This window comes from Alexandromys fortis, unplaced genomic scaffold, assembly GCF_014885135.2.
Source record: "Alexandromys fortis isolate MF-2015 unplaced genomic scaffold, M_Fortis_MF-2015_v1.1 scaffold_50, whole genome shotgun sequence".
NCBI classification, from domain to species: domain Eukaryota; kingdom Metazoa; phylum Chordata; class Mammalia; order Rodentia; family Cricetidae; genus Alexandromys; species Alexandromys fortis.
This window is the reverse complement of record NW_026067932.1, coordinates 5,540,142-5,565,634: the sequence shown is the minus strand read 5'-3', so window position 1 is coordinate 5,565,634 and position 25,493 is coordinate 5,540,142. Positions and strand designations below refer to the sequence as shown.

The 25,493-nt window shown below is 44.7% G+C and overlaps 2 non-coding genes across 2 annotated transcripts; both read right to left on the bottom strand.

Annotated features, from left to right (window-relative positions):
* Window positions 1–4,003: 4,003 nt before the first annotated feature.
* Trnaw-cca (transfer RNA tryptophan (anticodon CCA)) lies at window positions 4,004–4,075 on the bottom strand. The gene has a single exon. It is a non-coding gene; the product is annotated as a tRNA-Trp (tRNA).
* Window positions 4,076–4,696: 621 nt separating this feature from the next.
* Trnad-guc (transfer RNA aspartic acid (anticodon GUC)) lies at window positions 4,697–4,768 on the bottom strand. Its single transcript has one exon. It is a non-coding gene; the product is annotated as a tRNA-Asp (tRNA).
* Between the last annotated feature and the right edge of the window lie 20,725 nt (window positions 4,769–25,493).

Here is a 25,493-nt window from a genome sequence, read left to right as displayed (position 1 = left end):
GAGAGAGAGAGAGAGAGAGAGAGAGAGAGAGAGAGAGAGGAAGGCAGGAGGAAAAAGATACATGCTTCATGGGGCTGGAGAGGGCTCAGTAGTTTTTGCAGAGGACTTGGGCTCAATTCCCAGCACCCACACAGCAGCTCACAACCGTCCTTAACTCCAGTTCCAGGGGATCCAACACCCTCTTCTGACCTCTGAGGGCACCGGGCACAAATGTAATTCACAGACCTATATGCAAGCAAAACATTGATAAACACATAAGTAAAAACTAATACATATCCACCTACCAGGCCCTGCCGCCTCTTAGCCCATTCGGTATTAACCGACACCGACCTATGGATTAACCCCACCGATGAAGTTAGTGCTGTCAATGTGGCCCGCAGCTGTGAACCAAGCTCCCAACATATGGCCCTTTGGGGACGTTTCATGTCAAAACCGTAACAAATACCAAATTCATTCTGACCATAATGTTCATAGTACTTCCACTGTGGGAAGTGGAGTAACAAGATGGCTTAGCAGGAAAGGGGGCTTGCTGCCATTCTTGATGGCCTGAGTCTGATCCCCAGAACCCTCGTGATGGAAGGAGAGACCTGGTGTGTGGGCCTCTGGCCTCCTGTAACCTTAGCAAGTGCCTTTCCCTAACAAAGTCATTCTGTTAGCAGTGAGGCCCGGGTGAGTTGTTTTCTTTTTCTGTACTTTCTAACATTTCTATAGTGAACATACATGAGGTGGTTTAAAGGTACCTGCTGCCAAGCCTGGTCCGAGGGACTCATGTGGTAAAGGGAGAGAAGTGAGCCCCACAGGTTGGTTTCTCACTTCCACAAGCGTGACAGCATCAGCCTCCCACCCCCACAAAAGCAAATAAATGTAATTAAGAAAAATTAACATGAGAACTGAGTGCGGTGATCCACGCTTGTCCCATCAACAGGAGGCTGAGCTGGGAAAATGCCAGGTTGGAGGCCAGGATTGGGCTACATACTAAGATCCCATCTCAAGGGAAAAACAAATAGGGCTGGAGAGATGGTTCAGAGGTTAAGAGCACTGACTGCTCTTCCAGAGGTCCTGAATTCAATTCCCAGCAACCACATGGTGACTCACAATCATCTGTGCTGAGATCTGGCGACCTCCTCTGGCGGGCGGGCTTACAACGAGGCAGAATGTTGTAAACATAATAAATAAATCTTAAAAAAAAAAAAAAAAAAAAAAAAAAGGCCTGGCGGTGGTGGCGCATGCCTTTAATCCCAGCACTCGGGAGGCAGAGGCAGGTGGATCTCTGGGAGTTCTAGGCCAGCCTGGCCTACAAGTGCTAGTTCCAGGACAGGCTCCAAAACCACAGAGAAACCCTGTCTCGAAAAAAACAAAAAAAAAAAAAAAAAAAAAAAAAGAGGGGCTGGAGAGATGGCTCAGAGGTTAAGAGCATTGCCTGCTCTTCCAGAGGTCCTGCGCTCAATTCCCAGCAAACACATGGTGGCTCACAACCATCTGTAAAGGGGTCTGGTGCCCTCTTCTAGCCTGCAGGCATACACACAGACAGATTATTGTATACATAATAAATAAATATTTTTTTTTAAAAAAGAGAGAAAAACAAATAAAACCTACCCTGGCCCCCCCCCCTAAAAAAATAATTGTGAGAAATTAAGGAATCACTTAGCCAATCCAAATTCGGAAGCAGATTTAAAAATCCCATTTAATCAGCTCATCCAGAGAGTATCTGTTTTAGGTAACTGACTTAAAATAATCTCAGAAGAAAGGCTACTAATCAGATGAATACATAACCAGATTATACTGTACTAGTAGATATATCCCTTTTTAGGGTAAATAATACTAGTCCTTTTTTAATTGAACAAACACAAAATCATAGAGCTATTATATGTCCAGATTTTGAAAGTTCAGGGGCTGGAGAGACAGCTCAGTGGTTAAGTGCTTGGTTTTCTTCCAGAGGTCCTGAGCTGTTTCCAGCAGCCATGTCAGGCAGCTCCAGGAATCTTGAAGCCCCCTTAAGGCCTCCGAGAGCACCCCCCAACACACACACACACACACACACACACACACACACACACACACACTCACATCAGTAAATCTTTGAATATACATAACTGAAGATTCAAATGTGGATGTGTGTATTCCTGAGTTTCTCTTGACATGCCACCCCTTTATAAGAAATGTAGACTAGTTCACACGCGGTGTTAGGTTGCTTCTAAGTGACACTAAGCCACCCAATTAGCCATTCTAAGAGACTATAGAGATCCAGCTTAGGCGGACAAGCTAACACCTGCGAAACGGAAGTTTTAGAAGAAAGACAGTAATTAGTCAGGTGGCCTTCAGTCCTAGGATTCAGGAGGCAGGGGCAAGCAGATCTCTTTTTGAGGCCAGCCTGGTCTACATGGTGAGTTCCAGGACAGTCGGAGCTACATAGTAAGATTCTGTCTCAAACAAACAAACAAACAAAAAAAATGGTAATAGTTAGGTACATATATTTGCCCTAATTAGCTTTGTCAATTACACACAACCTTGAATAGCTGAGAAGAATCTCATGCATCAAAGGATTGCCCAGATTAGATTAGACCGTGGACCTGTCTGTGAGGAACTACCCGGATAATTGATGTAGGCCAGCCCAGGCCACCGTAGGTGGTACCACTTTGTGACGGGGCCTGTAAGAAAGTCGAGCCTGAGCCTGAGGGGTCCAGCAAACAGCGCTTCTCTGTGGTTTCGCTTCAAGTTCCTCCTTGAGTTCCTGCCCTGATTTTCCTCAAGCATGGATTGTAACTTGTAAGTTAAAATGAGCCCCTTCCTTCCCCAAATGGCTTTGGTTAGAGATTCCTAACGGCAACACGACAAGGACGGGAACAGAAGAGTCCTGCTTTCCAGTTCAGACAGCGTTCGGTAGGTACGCTGGGCAGGACCTCCTGTCTTGACTTTCCCCATTATTGTCAGGGTGCAGTCGGAAAAAGTCTAGGCCATGTTCTGTGTTCTTTCTGCTCTTGTTAAACTCATGGATGACAAAATCATGAATGATTAGAACAGCTCCGCGTTTCCCTCAGAATAAGTGAGGACCCAGCCGCCTGTGCGGTCTGCCTCTTCTGCCTCTCCAGCCCTTTCCCTGTAGAAGCTTTGACATCTTCTGAGGGTTGCTGCCTCCTTGTTCTCTCCTGACATGAACTTCCTATGCACACACATCCTTGACACGTGTCCAAAAGCGTGATGCCAGTCCGACTGCATTAGGACTCCACCTAATATAATAGACCCATTTTTACTTCATCAACGCTTTAAAAGCCCTGTCTCCAAATAGCCACATCCCAGTTACTGAGGACTGGAAAGGAGTGAGTTAGGGTTCCAACATTAAACTTTGGATGGACAATTCAGTGTTTAACTAACCCTCCCTCCCCCATTTTATGTCTAGTGTACTTTTCTGGTCCAGTACTTCTTTATCTTAGCTTGAATCAGACACCTTCTTTCATTTGTACAAATTTTAACTTTTACAATGTAGACAGAGCAAACTGTATCACCTTGTAAAGAACAGGCTGTATGACCCAGGGTACTCCAGTTTATTCTATTTTCATGACACTTAAACCAACAGTTGGCACCCAGTGGCTTAAAATCGAATTGTTTCCTGCAGCTCAAAACCTCTATCATTTAAAACACTGTAAGCGATTGCACACAGATTAAAACCATTTTTGGAGAAGCAGTCTGTACCGCAGTATTGCGTAATTGCTGTGAAAAATAATATACTTAAGGCAGAGCCGTAAGCCCATTTCTCAAGTCATTAGTGACAAAAAAAAAAACCCTCCAAGAACCAAAACCCCTCACTTTAGAAGGCCAAAAAACGGCCTTCAGGCGCTATAATAGCGGCTAAGCCTTATTGTTCAGGAATTAAAGTATAACGGTAACTTTTGAACGAAGTTTTAAAGCACAAAAGGCATTTTCGAAAAATGGCGGGAACACACCACGGCTCGCATTAAGCTAGTGAGTTCAAAAGCCAAAAGGAGAAAAACAACCAAAAATGGCATGACCCCGACGTGATTCGAACACGCAGCCTTCTGATCTGGAGTCAGACGCGCTACCGTTGCGCCACGAGGTCCTGCTGGGCTGTGGCTCGCGCGGTTTCTTAGGACTCCGCGACCACGGCGGTTGAAGCCCGCCTCCTCCTTCCCTGCCCGCGCCTCTCCCGCAGGAGCTGGCGGAGCCGGCTCGCCCCGCGGTCTCCCTGCCCTGCCGGCCAGTTCTCCGTCTAGGTTGGGAAGGGAACCAGCGGAGGCGGGAGACTAAGGCTCACGTCTGGTCCGCTCGGCGGGACCACAAAAAACCCGCGCTTCCTCTTCTGTCCCAGCCACTTCCGGCCAGGCCGGCCCGCCCCAAGGGGGCGGAGCCTCTTCTTTCCTTCCCCACCCCGCCCAGGCCTACGGCGCGACCGCCCTTTGTAATCCGGCGGGACGCCACTGCGCACGCGCGGGCCAGCGGGCGTGCCGACGTCGGACGGCGCCAGTCCTTGTCCTCGCTGAGCAGCCGAGCTTTCATTTTCTGTCCCGGCGCTGCGGGCTCTGAGCGCGCTAAGCCTCTTATCGGGAGCGTTGAACTTAAAAAAGATTGCTTCGAGAGGAAAACGGCTTGGGGTCTACAAAGGATTCCTCAGCACAGTGGACAGGAATGTAGATAGTTCATTCTAGGCAAATTAAAAAGAAAAATGAAAAAGTTAGCCGACCTCCCCGTCGGGGAATTGAACCCCGGTCTCCCGCGTGACAGGCGGGGATACTAACCACTATACTAACGAGGAGCCGTAATAAATACCGCTCTCTGGTGTCTTCTAAAGGAGACATAAGCTGTCTCCGGGTCCAATTTCTCTCGATGGAAAACGGGACCTCTTGGAATGGCTGTTGCGCTTGTTTATCTGGGCCTGTTGCTGGTTCTCGCTCTCTTTAAAATAAAATACACTCCTGAGTTCACTCTAGCGAACTCCATGAACACACCTTAGCAGAGCTCTGAGCTTTTCGAATGCGTCAGGCTTTTGGGTTTCAAAGGGCTTTTGAGAGCCTCACAAATTCGTATTTCATTTGAAATGCATCGTAGGGTGCCAGATTTGTAACATGGTCAGAGCTGTTCCGCAGCCCCGTGTCTTCAATCGTCGGCGTTCAGGACACAAAAGGATCCGTGCTCACGGTTAGCTGCCTTCAGATGAAATTTTACTGGTCCGCTGTTTCGTCCTATACCCGTCTCAAGATGTCTACAACTTAACAACGATAGAAATAATTTTGTGCATGGCTAAGCAATGCTGCATTTAAAGAGCTAAAAACAAAGATGCGCCATCGATTAGCATAGGGCTGTGAAAATACAGCATCAGGACCAATGGGAGCGTTTGGGATATACTAAGCCGGTTCATAAACAGGATCAAGCCATTTTCCCAAGGGCCACAAGGAGGGCCGCACTTAGAAACTTTTGCCACCAAGTGCATTTATGCAGCCATAGGCAAACAGACACGATTTAGAAGATGTATGAAACCTACTATGTACCAGACATTGCATTAGATGCGCTGCGAGATCTTATTGGGGGCATCCCGATTTTACGGTGGTTATGTTAGAGTAGAAGCCAGACAGACAATAACAATAGAATATTAGAACTGTCACCCATGTACCTTCGGGTCCTTTTCTTGCAGTGTGTTAAGAACTAGCGAAAATTTATAGATCATAAATTTTATTTATTTACGTGGTAATAAAAAAATCTGTTGGCAGAGGTTATTTGTTTAATATAGACAGAAATGGCAATTTCTGAGGTGTGTTTTAGCCCCTTCTCTCTTTTTTTTTCTTTCAACTCTAACTACATTAACTTCTTCAAAAAGCAAGATCCTCCATGTTCTGTAGCCTGTGTCCACTTCTAACCCTCCAATAAGTCTTGTGAGATCCAAAGGGCCCCGTGCTAACTATGGCGATGCCCTTTTCTGGGGTAGGATTTAAAGGACTTGCCCAGGTCTTCCAGTTGGCAGAGCTACAAGGAAGCAGGAACCGAGGTCAGCTGGATCACCTGTTTGCCCTGCCCCATATAGGGAGAAGAGGCGCTCAATGCCTGCTTCACTCTGTCCCGGCCGAGCTGTGCCTGTGTTCCCGTGTGTTCCTGCACCCCGGGCACGCAAAGCAGTAGCCTGAGTCAGCTCAGACCAGGGAGCGAGCACCTCAGCACCTGTTGTCTGGCTTCCTAAAATGGAAAGGAAAAGCTGGTAATTAACCTGAACCGGGTAGGCGAGATTCCTCACTGTCGGCACGGGGAGAAACCGCCGGTTACAAACGCGGCTGGCAGTAGGCAGTCCAGAGGTCACCCAGTGCTCGGTGGAGGGAGATGTAGCACAATGGTGGTTGATATTATAGCTAAGTAGTCGTTTAGATAGTAATCCTATCTCACAAAATGATTCACCCTCTTCTCATCAGCCCGCGAGGCAAGAAGGGCTGAAAGAATCTTAGGCAGAGTGGCTCACAGGTCGGAAGTGAGGAAAAGCTGGGAATCCTGCAAGCTCTGGCAGCAAATCCTGGCTTTGCTGCTCACTTAGATCCATATGCTTGTACATTAAGAAAGTAAACCCCTGCCATGGAGAGAAAAATGTCTAACTAGCATTTGTGTGCATATGCCGTATGTAACATGCTTGTTCCTGTATTAGTACTGACTGATCAGCTATTATAGTTGACAGACAATATACGGCTACTTATTCATCTACTGAACTTACAAGGTGCCGGATATATTGTAATAGATGTCCTGGGATATTTCAATGGGTCAATCCTCTTCTTTTGGTGCTTATATTATCAGGCAGGCAGACAATAAGCCTGCCTGATATGTTAGATATCAGGGAGAGCAGATATTGAAAACATAGACTAGAATGAGAGGGTGACCAGTTAAACAGGTAGGATGGATGGAGGTCGGCTTGGGTAGGCAGTGAGCACTGGGGCTGGCAAAACGATGCAGTGGTTAACAGTGTGTACATCTGTAGCAGAGGGTGGGACCAGAGTTCCGTTCTCAGTACCCTCACCAGGTCCCTTGTATCCTGTGTGAACTTTTACTCTTTGGGCTCCTTTCTTCATAGGGTCCCTCTACAGAGACAGTCCTGGCTGCCCTGGAACTCACTATGAACCTACAGAAATACCTCTGTCCTTTTTCCTCACTTCGAATTTTGGGATTAAAGGCAAGTGCCACAATTCTGAGTAGAGAATGACAAGGGTCTGTCTCATTTACGTTATGCTGTCTGCAGCACTGTTGAAAATTTGTCATCTTTTATCAGCAAAGTGTTGTTATAGAGTTTATCCATCATCAGCTGGGTGTGGTAGTTCACATCTTTAGTCCCAGCATCTCAGAGGCTGAGGCACAAGTGTCATCGGAATTTCAGGACACCCTGGCTACAAAGGAGAGTCTGTCAAACAAATAATAAGCGAGCAAAAACCCTTAAAGTGAAGTTTACAATCTAGTCAAAAAATAGCGTGCAGCCCAACTCTTTATGCATTTATTAAATACCGAGAAAGGCTGGAAAGAAATTTAAAAAATATCTGTTAGACTCTGCTGATCTGGAAAAACCAGGGGCGGTGGTGGTGCACACCCTTTAATCCCAGCACTCGGAGGCAGAGGCAGGTGGATCTCTGAGTTTGAGGCCAGCCTGGTTTACAGAGCAAGTTCCAGGGCAGGTAGGGCTGCACAGAGAAACCCTGTCTCCAGGAAGAAAAAAGTTGAATGAGAAAATGAGGTCATGACAGCTCCAAGGTATATGAGCTTTATTGCAGATACGAGGGAGAGCATAGCCAGAAGCTTCTGGAAGGGTTCAGAGAAGCAGGGAGAGCGAGAGAGGAAGAGAAAAGCGGGAGAGGGACCAGGAGCCAAGAGAGCCAAGCGCACCAAGAGGGCTCGTAGCCAAAATGGTTCAGTTATTTATGTAGGAAAGAGGGGCTGAGGGGAAGGGAAGGGAAGGTCAGGAAGAGGTGTAGGGGTGGGGTGAGAAGAGCTGCATAGCCAGGACTCTGTAACAGGTAGTGTGTGTGTGTGTGTGTGAGTGTGTGTGTGTGTGTGTAGGGGGGGAGATGCTGAGAGAACCAGGAGGCCAGCATCAGCTCTGATATGTTAAACAGGCTCCTCAGCTGCGTGCCCCGGGTTCCCTGAGATCTAACAAATGATCCGATCTGTATTTCCGAATTTTCTACAATATGCACGTTATTATCCTGAACTAAAAAAAAAAATACGTTTTAAAAGTTACTAATATTAGGCAAAACAAACAGCTCAAATGTCATTCCTTAGCCCGCTGCTGATTTTTTAAATTCTACTGCTGTTTTGCCTTGTTTCCCCATTGTTGCTCAGCTTAGGCTATTTTTTTTTTTTTTTTTTTTTTGTAGTCCTCAGTCTGGCCAAGGAGCCGAGGCTAAGGCGAGTGAGGAAGCGGATCCAACACTGGGCGGGCGGTCCTTTCCCGGTGTCCCTTTGTCTTAAGGCCCAGCGTTCCCGGTCTTTTGTTCTCCGCATCCACCAGGATTTGAGATTTAAAGAAAAACAAGAGCCGAGTTTTCTTGCGCCCTCTGGTGTCCCAATGAAGTATAACCAGAAAAAAATCTACAAAGATCGCGGCCATTTCACGTAAGGAGATGCCCAGAGAGAGCAGAATGTCTGGAATCTGGAAGGAATCACACACCAACAGAATTTATAAGTGTGGGCATGGATTAAAAAAAAACAAAAACAAAAACAAATAGTGGCCGCGATGCAGATATTTAGGAGCTGGTGGCTTTTGCCTTAGCATGTGCAAAACTCTGGGTTTGATCTCTACTATTATAAACAAAACTAAAACCAAAACCTAATAGTAAACAAATCAATTCTGAAAGCACTTGGCAAAAATTTCTGGGTTCTAGAACCAAGAAAGCCAAGTAAATCCAATATAAATCACCATTCTAGCTCCTCCCTCCCCCTCTTCTTCTTCCTCCATTTATTAGCTGGGACAGGGACATCATACAGAGGACAACTTGTAGGAATCTGTTCTCCCTTTTTGCNTTTTTTTTTTTTTTTTTTTTGAAACAGGGTTTCTCTGTGTGGTCCTGGCTATCCTGGAATTCGCTCTGTAGACCAGGCTGACTTGAAGGCACGGAGATCCACCTGCCTCTGTTTCCCAAGTGCTGGGATTAAAGTCCAGCCACAAACAACCTTTTTCTTACCCCAGCAACAATTAGAACATTATCTCTGAGCTGTGCATTTAGAGTAGGAATAAAAGCAGGATTTTTTTTTTCTTCTCTTGCTTTTTAAAAAAGGTTTTATTTTGGGATCTAAAGAGATGGCTCAGCACAGACTGTTTTCGAGACAGGGTTTCTCTGTAGCTTTGGAGCCTGTCCTGGAACTAGCTCTTGTAGACCAGGCTGGTTTCGAACTCCCAGAGATCCGCCTGCCTCTGCCTCCCGAGTGCTGGGATTAAAGGCGTGCGCCACCACTGCCTGGCCTACGAACCGTGTTTTAAGATTATGAGGGAAAACTCATATTTTAAATCTGTCTTCACTAATCCGAGTTTGTGCTCTGCTGGTTCATATTATGGTAACATACAATTTTCTCTCAAAAGCCTCCATTCGGATAGAAAACTATCTTGTCAGTTACTATTTGAAGCGCACACCAAAATATCACTGTTACCCTTTGCTTTAAAACCTCGGCCAATAAGCAGGGATTTGTCATGATGCTGGGCTTTGCTGTCCTTCATTGGTGCCTTCTCAGCATAGAACAGTGCCTAGCGGCCAGCAAGTGTTTATCAAGTATGAATAATCAATATATAGATCCATTGCTCGGTGATTGGCTCATGGCCACCTGAGCAACCGGGTTCTGTTAGCAACAAATATGAAGGAATGGTTTTGGGGTCTACAACTCACGGTGCCTGCCAAAACACACGTCTGAGACTTAGATAGATGTTGTCAAGTTCTTCCCCACAGGGGGTGAGGCAGTACAACTCCCACCAGCAATATGTCTGAGCATCTGTCTCCCTAACCTTCATCCACATGGTGTTATCAAAATTTTTGCTGTGCCAATCTTGGAGTTTAATTTGCATTTCCCTTATAATAGAGAAGTTTGAGCATATTTTCACATTTTATGACAATATGTAATTTATTTCCCGAGAACTGTTTGTTTGTATTTTTTACCCATATTTTTTTTTCTGAGTCAAATATTGGCCTCTTTCATATCAATTTGTGGGAACGGAAAGAGTTGTTACCAGATTTTCACGGGTTTTGGGTTGGTGTATGATGGTGTTATTAAGCAGGATTTTAAAATAAATTCATATTTAGTCTTTTTGTCCTTTGATAGCTTCTTTATCCAGAGCTTAGAAGTGCTTTTCCCATTCCCAGCTATCAGAATCATTCTCCCATATTTTCCTTGTAAATCTTGATCTGTGTGGAATTTTCGTATGTATTTACATATCTATTTGCGGTGCTGGGGATTAAACCTAAGGCCTTTTGTGTGTTAGGCAAGTACTACTGGGCTACATCCCTAACCCTCCACCTTAAATTAATTTTGGTGTGATGATCTAACGTTGTTTACCAAATATGTTATCTTTTCTCCACTGAGGAAAACTCTTAACATGTTCTTAATTTTCAAAGACTGCTTACTATGGAACTTTTAACATGCCAAAATGTTCTAAAGGATGGAATTCAAGTGGGGGCGGTGGTGGCGCACTCCTTTAATCCCAGTACTCTAGAGGCAGAGGCAGATGGATCTCTGTGAGTTCTGGCCAGCCTGGTCTACAAGAGCTTGTTCCAGGACAGGTGCCAAAACTACAGAGAAACCCTGTCTCGGAAAAAAAAAATGTCACCAACACTCAGTTTCTTTGGTAATGAGTCCTTGAATTTGTTGTATATTTTACAACTTATATAATTCTTTAAATGCTACAGTGTTTAATTTTGATGACTGGGTGTTAAGTCCAGCCATTGCATCAGACTTTTTTTTTTTTTTTTTTAAGATTTTTATCTTTATTATGTAAACAGTGTTCTGTCTACACGAGCGCTGTGTCTGCAGGCCAGAACAGGGCGCCAGATCTCGTTACAGATGGTTGTGAGTCACCATGTGGTTGCTGGGAATTGTACTCAGGGCCTCTGGAAGAACAGCAAGTGTGCTCTTAACCTCTGAGTCATCTCTCTAGCCCTGCACCAGACTCTTAAAAGATCAGCTCAACACCTCTCTGCGTCGAGTAAAACACCAACAAATCTGCGAGAAAACAAAAATCTCTCTTGGGAACCCAGGGGTTGAGTATGTATTTCCCAGTATATATATCTGGAAATATAGGCTATCTGGCACGTCTGACGTTTGAGTAAGGTAATAGACATTTGTAAAAATATAATCAAAGACTGGGTGGCTGTTTCCTGCTCCTTTCAAACCCTGTATATCTGTGTGCATCTATGGTGTGTGTGTATCTATCTATGGTGTTTGTGCTTGTATGAGTATCTATAGTGTATATGTCAGGGGAGCGTGTATAGAGGCTAGAAGCCAATGTTGGATGTCTTCCTCAATTGTTCCCCTCCTTCTTCCTTCCTTCCTTCCTTCCTTCCTTCCTTCCTTCCTTCCTTCCTTCCTTTCTTTCTTTCTTTCTTTCTTTCTTTCTTTCTTTCTTTCTTTCTTTCTTTCTTTCTTTCTTTCTTGTCAGGGTTTCTATCTGAACATTGCTTTAGCTAGACTAGCTGGCCAGGGAGTCACAGGGAACCTTAGCTTGGTTTTCATTCATCTTGTGCTTTTGAGAGATTTCTTCACATTTATATTCCAGCCTTTATTTTGATTTGTAAATTCTGTTTTCATGTTTTAAAGCCTTCTTTCTTTCTTTCTTTCTTTCTTTCTTTCCTTCCTTCCTTCCTTTTCTTTTTTTTTTTTTTTTTTTGAGACAAGGTTTCTTTGTGTACTCTGACTGTAATGGAGCTTGCTCTGTAGACCAGGCTGGCCTAAACTCAGAGATCTGCCTGCCTCTGCCTCCCGAATGTTGGGATTAAAGGCGTGCACCACCACTGCCTGGCCTGGTCTTGAATTTATGATCCTTCCTGAGTGTTTGGATTGTTGGTACGTAGCACTATACCCAACAACGCTTCTTTTTTCTTTTCTTTGGCTCTTGTGAATTTGTTTTGTTTTTTGACACAGGGTCCCACTACGTAGCTCTGGCTGTCCTGGAATTCACTACATAGATGGAGCTGGCCTTGAACTCACACAGATCCTCTTGCTTCTGCCTCTCGAGAACTGGGATGATTGGTCAGAGTTTTATGAGAGCCACGTTCCCAACATTAAATCAACTGTAGCAAAGGGGAGGTAATACCATTCGAAGTTAAAGGACGGGGCTGTGGAGGACCCATTACCCACAGTGCATTTCTACTTACGAATCCACACATGTGGACGAGGTGAGCAAGGAATAAGGTGGAAATGGCTGTCAACGAGGAACTAACAACACACCCCACACAGAGACCTGCCAGCTGTTGACCACATGACAACCAGCAGGCAAAACCAGACAGAAAATGTTCTGAACAGCTCCCAATTATATAACCCAATTTAAAGATTGATTTGTGTTTTAAAGAGATTTGTATATATGTGTGGGCCTGTGCAGATGTGAGTGTAGGTACCATGGAGGTCAGAAGAGGGAGACAGATTTCCTGGTGCTGGAGTTACAGGTGGTTCCCTGTAAGAGCAGTATCTGCTGTTAACTATGGAGCCGTCTCTCTAGATCCACAGAATGTCATTTTATTGCATTAGTGTTTTGCCATGGGAAGTTTCAGGTCCCCTGGAACTGGAGTTACAGACAATTGTGAGCTGTCATGTGGGTGCTGGGAGTTGAACCTTGGTCCTCTGGAAGAGCAGTCAGTGCTCTTAACCACTGAGCCACCTCTCCAGCCTCCCCATAGAATGTCATTTAAAGGACAGTTGTCAGTCCATCTGGGCGAAGGTAGAGACTGAGGATGTTTTGTAAGAAAGAAATAATTGAACAGAGTTTAGCAACAGTTTCAGCACTTGGCTTGAGGAATAAAGTTAAGACAATGGAATTAGAATTTGATCAAATTTAGGCCTGGAGAGATGGTTCAGAGGTTAAGAGCACTGAATGCTCTGCCAGAGGTCCTGAGTTCAATTCCCAGCAACCACATGGTGATTCACAACCACCTCCAATGAGATCTGGTGTGGTGCCCTCTTCTGGTGTGCAGGCATACATGCAGGCAGAACACTAAACATAATGAATAAATAAATAAATTAAATAAATAAATAAGTCTTAAAAAGAATTTGATTAAATTCACAGTTATAACAAGATATATCACATTAATATTAGTATTAAAAAGAGCAAAGAAAAAACACAAAGGGGTAAGTGTATTTAGAATTTTTCTTAGGGTTTCTGCTCATGGAGGATAAAATAAACACTTAGCTATTTACAAAACACCAGATTTATTTTGTTGCAGGTAGGAATTACAATTCAGGGAGCTGGAGAGATGGCTCAGAGGTTAAGCACCCTGGCTGCTCATCCAGAGGTCCTGAGTTCAGTTCCCAGCAACCACATGGTGGCTCACAACCATCTATAATGAGATCTGGCGCCCTCTTCTGGTGTGTAGGCAGAACACTGTATACATAATAAATAAAATAAAGAAATGCTCAGACTACAAGCAGAGCTTAAAAAAAAAAGGAATTATAATTCAAACATTAAATTTGGAGTCCCCTTTTCTGATTAAGAGGAACCCAAGAGAGATTATTACCCAAATTCTGATAAATCGTGGGCAACTGTCTTCTTACATCTCCCTGTATTGTCTTGTCTACCACTATAGTCAGGAATGCTAGTAATCCACGCCCTTGTGGAATCAAACAGCAAAGCCCAGGTCAATGCATGGTGGTAATCTTGCTCCCATCTGCCAAATGCTGGGAATATAAGCATGGTAACGGCACCCGACTTCTCAAGGGTGATAAAGTCATTGAAGGAAGACTAAATGCTGGTTTAGGCTAGCTTAGAGACCCCTTCTCCCGGCCCCTCTCCAGAATTTCTCTGTGTGGCAGCTCTAGTGGTCCTGGAATTCGCTCTGTAGACCAGGCTGGCCTTGAGCTCACGGAGGTCTGGCTCCTGAGTGCTGGGGTTAAAGGCGTGTGCCACCATGCCTACTAACATCAGTCTTTTTTTAAAAAAAATATTGAATGTGTATTGGTGTGAAGGCATCAGATCCCGTGGAACTGGATTTACAGACAGTTGTGAGCTGCCATGTGGATGCTGGGAACTGAACCCAGGTCCTCTGGAAGAGCCATCTCTCCAGCCCCCTAATTTCAGTCTTTTAATTGACAAAATTATATATGAAATCCAACATCTATATAGTTATTCCTTGAAATATCAAGCTAATAAACACATTCACCTTATTGATTGCAGCAGAGGCTCCCCCTTCTCCTGGGAAGCAGGAACTGTTCCCTGTTTCCTTTCTCTTGTGATGTGACAATGTGTGTGCGTGCGCGCGCGTGCGCGTGTGTTGTGGTGCATGTGGATAAAACTGCTTTGGACTCATTTTAATCTTTTGAAAAAAATGTATGTATAAAACATAATTCTAAGAGATAGGAGCAGAATGCTGTGTGTCCTTTAAGGCTGGAAACTGTAAATTATTTATTTTGGCAGATTCTCCCAGTTTCTTCCGAAACCTGCCAACTCCAATGTCTGATTATAAAGATAAAATAAACAAGCATCATGTCCCCCCTCTCTTTCCCACAGAGGGGTATTCTTGTCTATCCTCACAGTTGGTGGTAGAAAGGCAAACCACGGGCTGTACATAGCGTGATGGCGCACAGTACCGGTGCTGACATAGTGTTCAGACCTTTAGTTTTAGAACTTGATTCTACTATTTTTCACATTTGCATGTGTGGTATGTGTATGGGTGGTATATGCACATACGTGTATGCATGTGAGAATGCACACTGGAGCTAGGGAAGGACCTTGGTTTTACTATTTTTCACATTTGTATGTGTGGTATATGCACATGCGTGTATGCACGTGAGAATGCACTGGAGCTAGGGAAGGACCTTGGCTATTCTGCTCTGTCATTGTCATTTCCCATACTTCTTTGTGCTTCCCACAATGTGCAGGGCCACACCAGCTTTTTATGTGGTGGCTGGGGTCTGAACTCAGGTCCTCATTGTTGCCCAGAAAGCCCTTGGAGTAGAATAGCACCCCGCTCTTACCCTCTGAGCCATCTTTCCAGCCTTAGTTTTAGTTAAAAAAAATTTTTTTTTCTGAGTCTGGAAATGGAACCCAGGGCCTCAGTTATACTCACAAGTCTGCAATCAGCTACAGTCCTAGCCCCTGATGCTCAGGATTTAGACGTGAATTGCTGTGTTATGTGCAGCCTTCAACCAGAATAAAAGGAGGGCCATTAACCAAACACAGGGTTTAAAAACTGAGACCATTTGCTAGAGGCAAATCCCAGACAGTGCTTAGGTATCACCTCTCAGGGGATTATCTGTATTTCATCAATAGGTTGCAAAGGAAGGACACCCAAACTCAGTCAATAGAAAGATGAGCCTGGACCATTGGAACAGGGTAGACCCTCTCTTCAACAGGAGATAACTCTGTACTTACTATTGGACATCACTGGGTATCCTTCTTTTTTCAAAATGTAGAATCTGAAGAGAAGAAAAGGAATAGTAACTGTGTCTACTATGTCTCTTGAACTCTTGCTATATTTGGCCTAATATTCAAGCTTTGTTTCACAAATTGCTACAGTTCTTGCAGGTCTGATGGGAAGCCCAACCATGAGAAAATACCTCAAGACCCCGGGCATTTGATCTGCTCTCGATCCTTTTTCTATGCTCTGTTTCTATGGGAAACAGAGATAATAAAATAGTTGCAGAGAGAATGAAGGAGAAGACACACGGATGTCCCCTGTGCTAGACAGGGACCACTTCCTCTTTTTTTTTTTTTTTTTTTTCTGGCCCTGTGCAAGGATTTTTTTTTTTTTTAGTCTCCTTTGTCCTCAGTTCGGGTCAGGTGATGCATTCTGTCAAACAGAAAGTAAGTGGAAGTGATGAAAGCCGCTGTCAGAGCTGATCTATAAAATCTTGTCTCTGGAGCATCCTCAGTGCCTGCTTCTCCTGGATGCAGGAAGCGGGCTGACTCCTACCTAGGCAGCATGTTTAAGATAGTGGAGCTGCAGGAAGGAACCCAAGTCCCACCCCACAAGTATGTAATAAATATCAGTTACCCTTCACTGATCTGGGATGTGAGTAATAAATAAAATTTATTAAAATATGCTGCCAAGAGTTGAAGGTTTGTCTGTTAAAACAGCAAGTGGTGGGGGGAGGGGAGAGGCAGGGAGGGCAATAGAGAAAACTGTAGAGCCCAGTAAAAATTAATAATAAAAAAAACAGCAGGTGGTTAGGTTAACTGATCCTAGTGTTTAGCTGCCTGGCTAAAAGTAAGTAAGCAATAAAGGTCTAATTAAAAAAAATGACAGGATTGGAGAGATAGCTCAGGGGTTAAGAACACCAGCTGTTCTTCTAGAGTACCCTGGTTCAATTCCCAGCACCCACATGACAGCTCACAACTGTTTGTAAATCGAGTTCCAGAGGTTTTGACACCTTCACACAAACAATCCAAGCAGGCAAAATACAAAAATGCACAAATAAATAGGAATATTTAAAACATTATTAAAAAGCCCCTTTAATCCCAGCACTCAGGTAGAGGCAGACAATGGATCTCGGTGAGTGCAAGGCCAGCCTGGTCTACAGAGTGAGTTCCAGGACAGCCAGAGCTGTGACAAGGAGAAACCCTGTCTCAAAAAGTCAAACAAACAAACAAAACATCCAAAAAGAATGCAAAGTTGAAAGACTCTGAGAAAGGCCTTTCTGAAGTAGAAAACTGTCTTCAGAGTTCCGTGGGATGTAGCATGTTGCCCTTGCCAGGTAGCCCTCGTGCATTGGTTCACGTTAATTCGGAAAAGTGAACTCAAATTTACTTCTTAGAGGGCTTATTGACTCACGTCATCGCAAAAATGCAGAGGTAGCATAACCTCCAGGTTATTTTTGTTTTGTTTTTCGTTTATTTGCTTTTTGAGACAGGGTTTCTTTGTAACTTTGGAGCCTGTCCTGGAACTAGCTCTTGTAGACCAGGCTGGCCTCGAACTCACAGAGATCCGCCTGCCTCTGCCTCCCGAGTGCTGGGATTAAAGGTGTGCGCCACCACCGTCCAGTTGAGGAGCTCAATGACGCTGCTGAAAACTTAGCTTTAATAGAAGCTGTCTTCCATGGTCCGGCTTTAGACAAGTCTGTATTCAGGGGTTCCAGATGCTGTCAACAGCTCCAGGGTCTGTAATTATTCAGCCACAGATAAGGATGCACTTCTGGTTCTAAAGGCAGGCACCTGCGTGCCTGGGCCCTCGGGCACAAAGAGCCCCGCATGACCCACGTGCGTGCACGTGTGGTTACATCATGTATGACTCAGCTAAAACCCTTGCGCATGCGTAAATTGCCCATCTGCGTCATCAGTGTATAACGTACCACACCAACCCCTGTGCGCATGTACGCACCCCCTCTAATAAACTCCTAAGCAGGTTTGTTTGTGTTCCATGTTTCCTTCTTGCTCAGGCCAGGTAATTTCAGGGTCCATAGGCTTACCCAATATCAGAAGAAAAATGGACTTTCTTGCCCATCAAAACACAGGGCTGCACTCTAATTAAAGTCACGGGCTTATCAGTTGCTATAGCCACCTGGTGGCAGGTCTTTAAGCTGAAAGGTGGCTGCCTCAGGGTTTGGAGTGAAAGGTGGCTGCCTCAGGCTCTTAGGGTTTGGAGCAAACCACAAAGGAGGGTTGGCGTGGGTGGTGGGTGGGGAAGGGGCTGCAGGTTGTTCCTCCAGGGGCTGCCCATTGTGCTTGCTGCCGCGGCGTTCTCCTCTTCCACCTCTTGCAGCTGCTGGCTCCTGACCTTAAGTTACAGCCCACAGGTTGTGCCCCCTTCTGTCTTGGGATGGTTAGTCTGAATCATCATCCTGATCCTGGAAAGAGATTCTCAGGGGTGGAGTGTCTACGTCAGGATGAACTGTGGGCAGCTCCTTGTCTGGCTGCTTTTTTTTTTTTTTTCTGAATGGTATTTTTTTTAAAATTATTTGAAAGTTCCATACATCTTTACAATGTCCTTATTTTTTTATAGCTACCTACCATTACCTCCCTCAAGTTCTCCCTAACCTCCCACCCCATATTCCCCCTGGATATAGGCCTTCTTATTCATTTATTTTGTTATTAACAATTCCCCGAGTGCAGTTAGTGTTGCTGATGTGTACAAAGGTGTGTGTTACCATCCATCCACTAGGGATGATACTCTGAGTCCTGCCATGTCAAAATTCATCTAAGATTTAATTCATTGCATAAAACTAAGCACACACATTTAATTAATTAATCAATCAGACAGGGTCTTTGGTAGCCAAAACTGGCTTCGGGTTTGCTCTGTAGTTGAGGTTGGCCTTGAACTTCTAATTCTCCTGCCTTAATCAAATACTGGGAACACAATCTTGTGCTACTAAATTTGGTGTATCAGGGATTGGTTGTTGAACCCAGGGCCTTGTGCATACCAGGTGAGCACTCTGTAGGAGCTGAATTCACAAGCCAGCCCAATATTTTGGTTTTAAAATTGCTGATGCCGAGAATGCCATTTTGCATAACTCTGCAGTACAAAACGTCAGATGCGTGCTTAGGGCCGCTTTGGAAATGGTTGGAAATCCTGTCCTAATCCCAACCCCAAATTCATTGAATATTTTTTCACGAAACCCAAGCAAGCTACTCCAAGAGCAGTGTTTAAAACCAAGCGCTAAACCACGGTATAAGCCAATCTGATGCGTACAGGGTGAAGACGGGCAAATGCTATATCCTCGTGTTTCCGGAAGAGTGGAAAGCCTTGCACGTGCATGAAAACGCTGAAATTCACAGCATGTGAGGACATCAAGTCTGAGCCCAGGTACGCCAGGCAGAATTTGCGGGTGTCGAGGGGCCTGATGCCGTCCGTGTGCGGTGTTCAGGAGGTGGGTGATGAGCACAGGCCAGCTGTCACCAGAGCACTCCAGACTCGTTATGACTTTGACGTGGATTACTTTCTGGTCATTGTTCATTCAGAAATCTCTTACCGGCGCTCATTTCTTTTGCAACTCGCCCCGCTTCAGTGATGAATTCTCATATGGGGCCGTGATCAACAGTCGAAGAAGTCGTATGTATGACCTTTCTTTGGGTCTTCCTTTGGACTGCCAGTTCCCAAATGATGACACAGAGATTCTATTCATTATAAAAGCTTGGCCTTAGCTTAGGCTCGTTCCCAACTAGCTCTTGAAATTTAAATTAATCCATTTATATTAATCTACATTCTGCCATGTGACTGGTTACCTCTCTTTGGTACTGGACATCTCACTTCCTCCTGTCCAGTTGGCAAATCCCCTCCCTCCCTGAGTTCCTCTCTCTGCCTAGCTACTGGCCATTCAGTTCTTTATTAACCTACCAGAAGGTGCTGTAGGCAGGTGAGGAATGACAGGCACGTCTGCACACATTGTGATCAAATATCCCACAACAGCAGTGGTACACACCACTCAGAAAGTGAAGGCAGGAGAACTGTGAGTCCCAGGTTAGCCTGGTTAAATAGCAAAACCCTGTCTCAAAACAAAACAAAACAAAACAAACACATAGACAAAAAACAAGACACAAAGCAAACCAAGAAACCAAAGGGCATGAGTGTCAGAGCCTCTGAGAAACAGGGCATCGTCAGGCAAACGTCAGCCAGCAATGACCATGGAAACGGAGTGGTTTTACTGATTCTAGTTCTGCATAGGCAAGATCCACAGGGAAACCAGGCTGATAGGACAGAAGAGCCCGTGACAGAGGGAGGGGCAAAGTTTCATGGACGATCTGAGGCTTAGGGGTGAGCAGGCACGTAAGGTACATCATGTCTGTGAAGGACACACAGTCCCCATCACTGACAGATCAGCAAGAACCAAGGTCAGGACAGAAAAGAGTACAAGGAATAAAAAAAAAAAAAAAAACCGTTCCCTGTCTCTGTGGGAAGAACAGCATCTCCCACCTGGCGTGGGTTTTGTTAGTCATCCCTATTTAATGAGTGCTGATTAGGGACCACGGTGGCCTTGAAGATAAATGATGAGCAACTTGTTCCTGGACACACGGACGGCATCATCGATGGAGACGCTATCTAATTGCTTTCGTCTCTGGGAGCCAAGTGACCTTGCAAGCGTGTGGGAAGAATTCACAGAAATTCGAGGTTCTTGGAGAATCCACAGGAAAGGGAGGGTCAGGGACAGCTTGGGGACCTTTATAGCCAGAGAGTAGCAGCTGTCTTTATGAGTGCTATTAGCATCATGAGGGGTTTTCTGTGTCCAGTCTCTGGATGTTTCAGTTTGGAACTCCTCACTGGAGAATCGGACTGGCTCAGTTTGAGGAAATCAACTTCGCTGACAAGCAGACCTGACTATCATGAATGCAGTTTTCAAGGAGGGTCAGAATAGGTGACCCTGAAGCTACCATCTGTATGGACGGGGACTAGAGAGACTGTCAGCAATCACAGCCAGTGCCCTGTTGGGAAACCCGAGGCACATTACACAGGCAAGGTTTTGAAACCGGGCTTAGGCGAAAGTGAGAACTTAGGGAACCGTGAAGGCAGGCGATACAGGAGTCATTAGGACTAACATCAGTGTTTTCTTTTTCTCGGTCTCTCAACTCTGTTTTTGTCTGTAGTAGGTGCACAACACATCTACTGATCTATTTATTTATTTATTTATTTATTTATTTATTTATTTATTATGTATACAATATTCTGTCTGAATGCCTGAAGGCCAGAAGAGGGCGACAGACCTCTTTACTGATGGTTGTGAGCCACCATGTGGTTGCTGGGAATTGAACTCAGGACCTTTGGAAGAGCAGGCAATGCTCTTAACCACTGAGCCATCTCTCCAGCCCCCACATCTACTGATCTTACCGCCAGAGAATAAACCTCTTTCCCAGCTTTAGTTACAGAAACCTCAGAGAATGGTTCTTAGAGGTGAGGGTTGATTTTTAGGCTGAAATCCATTAATCAATCAACTTTATATAGAGAGATTAGAATAACAGGAGAATAAATTCCACCTTAAAGCTGCTTGATAATGGACAACAATGACCGATAGTCATGGAGTCAGAGGGGCCGATGTGACACCAGCTTTCCTTGATAACTAAGAGATAATCCGTGGTTGGTAAGGGTGGGCTGGGCTCAGAAGGCACTGTTCCTCCACCAGGAGGTATAGACAATTGATTTCTGAGGAGAGATATTGTCTTCAGTGGTGTGGCCACTGGTGAGCTGTCCAGACTCCTATAATCAATCCCTCACTCATGCTCTTAGGAACAACCCTAATGAAACCCATCGTGTCATTAAAAAAAAAAAAAAAGGCGTGGACAATAGAAAGGAAACTGAATGGGTAGGGGAGAGGAAAACAGGAAAAAAGGGCGCGATGGGGCAGGTACCATCAAAATATATTCGACACGTGTATCGAAATGTCACAATGAAGCCCATTATCTATAATTAATATGCGCTAATAAAAACAAACAAAGCAGAAAGTGACTGCGATCAAGTGCTTTAGGTCAGTAGCCCATGCTAGCTCTCTACCATTGCATAACCAGTTGGTCCCAATCTTAGTGGCTTAAACAATAATAAAAAGCTTATGTCCTCACATCATCTCTGAGGTGTGATTCGGCTGGGTCATTTGGACTTAGGCTGTCTCCTGAAATCATAGCCAAAGAGATGCTGGATGGGGGATGCACACACTCGTCTGACAGCTCAATACAGGCTGGAGGGTCTGCTTCCAGGATGACACATTCCTATCCAAGTGTGCTTCCTTAGTTCTTCTCAGTGTGAGGCTCGCCACAGGTGGATTGTGTCCTCATGCCAGGGTGCTATCTTTGCTAAGAAGGACCAGACCGAGAGAGTGCAAGGTGGAACAGCTCGTGTCTTCAAAGGTCTGGTTTTGCAATCCACCTTTTATCATTTCTATGACAGGCACCAAAGAAGCAAGGATGTGTATCTCGGGAGGCATCTTCTGGTTGCTGGGGCATCTTTGAGGCTGGTTGCCACACTCTACCCCTTGACACACTGTACAGAATGGGATAGTAAATATTGCTATGTAAATAATATTGCTTTCCAGCCAGGCCAGTTTGAGAAAAGTTGTGTTAAATCCAATTAAAGAGGCTCCTTTTATTTTTTATTTTTCTTTCTTTTTTTTTTAAATTTTTTTATGCAGGGTCTCTTTACATACTTCTTAGAACTGTCTTGGAACTCACTTTGTAGATTACTTTGGCCTCGTACTCACAGAGATCCATCCGCCTCTGCCTCCCGAGCTGGGACACCTAAGTCGAGGTCCCTTTTCGTGAGTCTTTTCTTAGAGATCTTAGTGTCTGAGTCTGACTTTGGATTCCTGAAAGCAGAGAGAGTTAGCAGCAGCAGCACAGCCCCTTCTCATTCTCCAACTTTCCCACCATGGGCCCCTCCTCCCCCTCCTCCATCTCCCCAAACACAGACCAGGGCTGTCTGCCTCCCGCTGAAAACTCAGTCTCTGGAAAAGCAATATGTTTGCATTTGGAACTGGTCCTGTTGATTTTGGGCACTGCACATCTTGAAAATGTAGAAAGTTATTAAAAAGTGTAGCAACACATTTTCCCACGAGGGGCTCTGACTCGGAGGGAGCTCTGCAAGAGAGTTCTTACCAAGCTCTCGGCTGGCATTGATTCTGGGTGATGCCTCCTACAGTGGCATATACTGTTAGCAGTCAGCAGTCAGCAGTCACTTAGATGTAAAAGTTCAGGTTGTTGCTGTAGACTATGTCTGTGGGCAGGAGCATGAGGTCCAGGCCAGTCACATCTTGTACCCTGGCTTCTTGCCAACCAATGTCGAATTTTCCACTTTGGTTACTTTGCCAGTCTCCTCTTATCTTCGGGATTTTTGTCATTAAAGCCTAGGTTATTTTTCATGGCAACAACCCAGTTCATCGGGAGTGTTTTATTGCACTGCTGGGATCTGCTTACACCATCTTGAATTATTTAACTTGGTGTAAAGCGCTGAGGTGGTGTGAGTGAGAGAGAGCCTACACCATATGTGTTTATGGAAATGTGCTCGGTGACGAGCCTTTCCAAGGGCCGCATCTGTTCCGATGCATATTTCATAATATTTTATATCAAGCCTATATAATAATCAGTCTTCATCATTTGATGGTTTTTCACTCATGGTGGTGTCTTCTCTAATGCTTCTGATCAATTACAATTTTTAATAAAGGGAGCAAATTTAATTCGTATCTAAATTAAAATAAGAAATATCAATAAAACCAAATAAATAAACAGGATCCCCCAGATTTTATATTTCTATTACACAGTGCGTATTTTCAGAAAGAGCCAGGGTCTGGGAGATTATTGACAGACCAGTTGCCTAGCACGTGCAAGACCCTGGGTTTCATATCCAGGACAGGACAAAACGGAGGAGGGAAGAAAATACTTAAGTAGCTGCTTCCAGATGTTTAAATCTACTGAGTATTATCTCAAGTAGAAAACCCTCAAGTTTCTCCCCATGTGGTTCACGCAGGAGGCTTAGTGCATAGAAGCTGCTGCCTCTCACCTCTTCTCTGGCCGAGACTTTGGGGTCTCACTCTCGGTTCCTGTTTCTGGTGCTTTCGGTCTCTTGCTTTCATGCACAAGATGGAGTTTTGCAATGGCCAGTTGTACCTAATGTCTGTCTGTCTGTCTGTCTCTCTCTCTGTCTCTCTCTCTCTCTCTCTCTCTCTCTCTCTCTCTCTCTCTCTCTCCCTCCCTCCCTCCCTCCCTCCCTCCCTCCCTCTCTTTCTTTCTTTCTTTTTTTGAATTGCAAATCCACCTTAACACCCTTGGTTTTCTCTTTGGAGAGAAATCTTAATAAGTCCCTAAACACAACCCCTTAGACCTGAAATCAGGGGTACAGCCACTGACTTCAGAAAATAGTGAGTCATGCCCTGGATTTCTGTTCATCTACCTTCTTAAAATAGTGCATGAAACCATACAAGATAATAACATTTCCTGAGTCCTCAAAAATAGAGAATTAAGCCTATTTAGGAGACCTAGTTTTTTTTTTTTTTAATTTTCTTCAAACATCTACTGATTTTAATGTAGCAGAGGAAGCACAACCATATTGACTGTAAAATCTGAGGCTTTTAAAGCTGGAAGAGGGGCTTTCAAATGTTAATTAATTAATACAAATTTGTGATGGTGTCTTAGTTAGGGTTTCTATTGCTGTGAAGAGACACAACGACCGCCATGATTATTCTCATAAAGGAAAACACTTAAGGGGTGGGTTAAAGTTCAGAGGTTTAGTCCATTATCATCATGGTGGGGAGCATGGTGGCGTGTGGGCAGACATGGTACTAGAGAAGGAGCTGAGAGTACTACATCTTGCACAGGCAACAGGAAGTGGTCTTTCTCACTGGGCATGGCTTGGGCATAGCTGAGACCTCAAAGCCCACCTTCACAAGGACACACTTCCTCCTACAAGGTCAGACCTACTCCAACAAAGCCACACCTCCTGAGAGTGCCACTCCCTTTTGATGTGGGATGTCCTTTTGTATATGTGTTGCTTTTATTGGCTAGTGCATAAAGCTGTTTCTGCCAAGGGGTCAGCAGAGTAAAGCCAGGCAGAAAATCTGAACAGACTTACAGAGAGAAAATAGGCAGAGTAGAGGAGACACCATGTAGCTGCCGAAGGAGACAGACATCAGAACCTTACCCAGTAAGCCACAGCCTCTTGGCAATACACAAAATAATAGAAATGGGTTTAATTTAGCTAATTAGGAATATGCCCAAGCTATTGGCCAAGCAGTGTCGTAATTAATATAGTGTCTGTGTGATAATTCGGGTCTGAGAAGTCGGGAAATGAACGAGGGTCTCCACCTACACCCTTTGGGGGCCATTTTCTTTCAAACCACCGTGGATATTTAGTGTTAATAAGTAACTTGAGAAAGTTTACAGTCATCTGGGAGATGGACTTCTGAACATTCCCCTGAGAGATTCTCTCGGTTATCTTAATTGATGTGGGAAGACTCAGCTTAACCGTGGGTGGGAACTTGGCAGAAGATCCTGAACCATATAAGAGGGTGAGGGAATCTGAGTGTGTGCATGCGTTCACTGCCCCTTTCTTCTGACTGCAGATGTGATGTGGGAGCCCTTTCTAGACCCTGCTGCCTTGACCCGCCCAGCTTGACTGTGCTTTAAACTGTGAGCTAAAGCAAACCCTTTACTTGCTACGTAGTAAACCAGGCTGGCTTCCTCCTGTTTGCTTCCTGAGTGCTGGGATTATAGGTGTCCCTCAATGCCTGTCCCCAACCCCTTTTACCAAGAGATTGTTTAACAGTGGAGTAGCAGTGTCTGAAGCCTAGCAAACTACTGAAAAACTAGAAAGGAATACTTAAGGTATCTCTATTAGAAGGGTGTGTGTGTGTGTGTGTGTGAGAGAGAGAGAGAGAGAGAGAGAGAGAGAGAGAGAGAGAGAGAGGGAGAGGGAGAGGGAGAG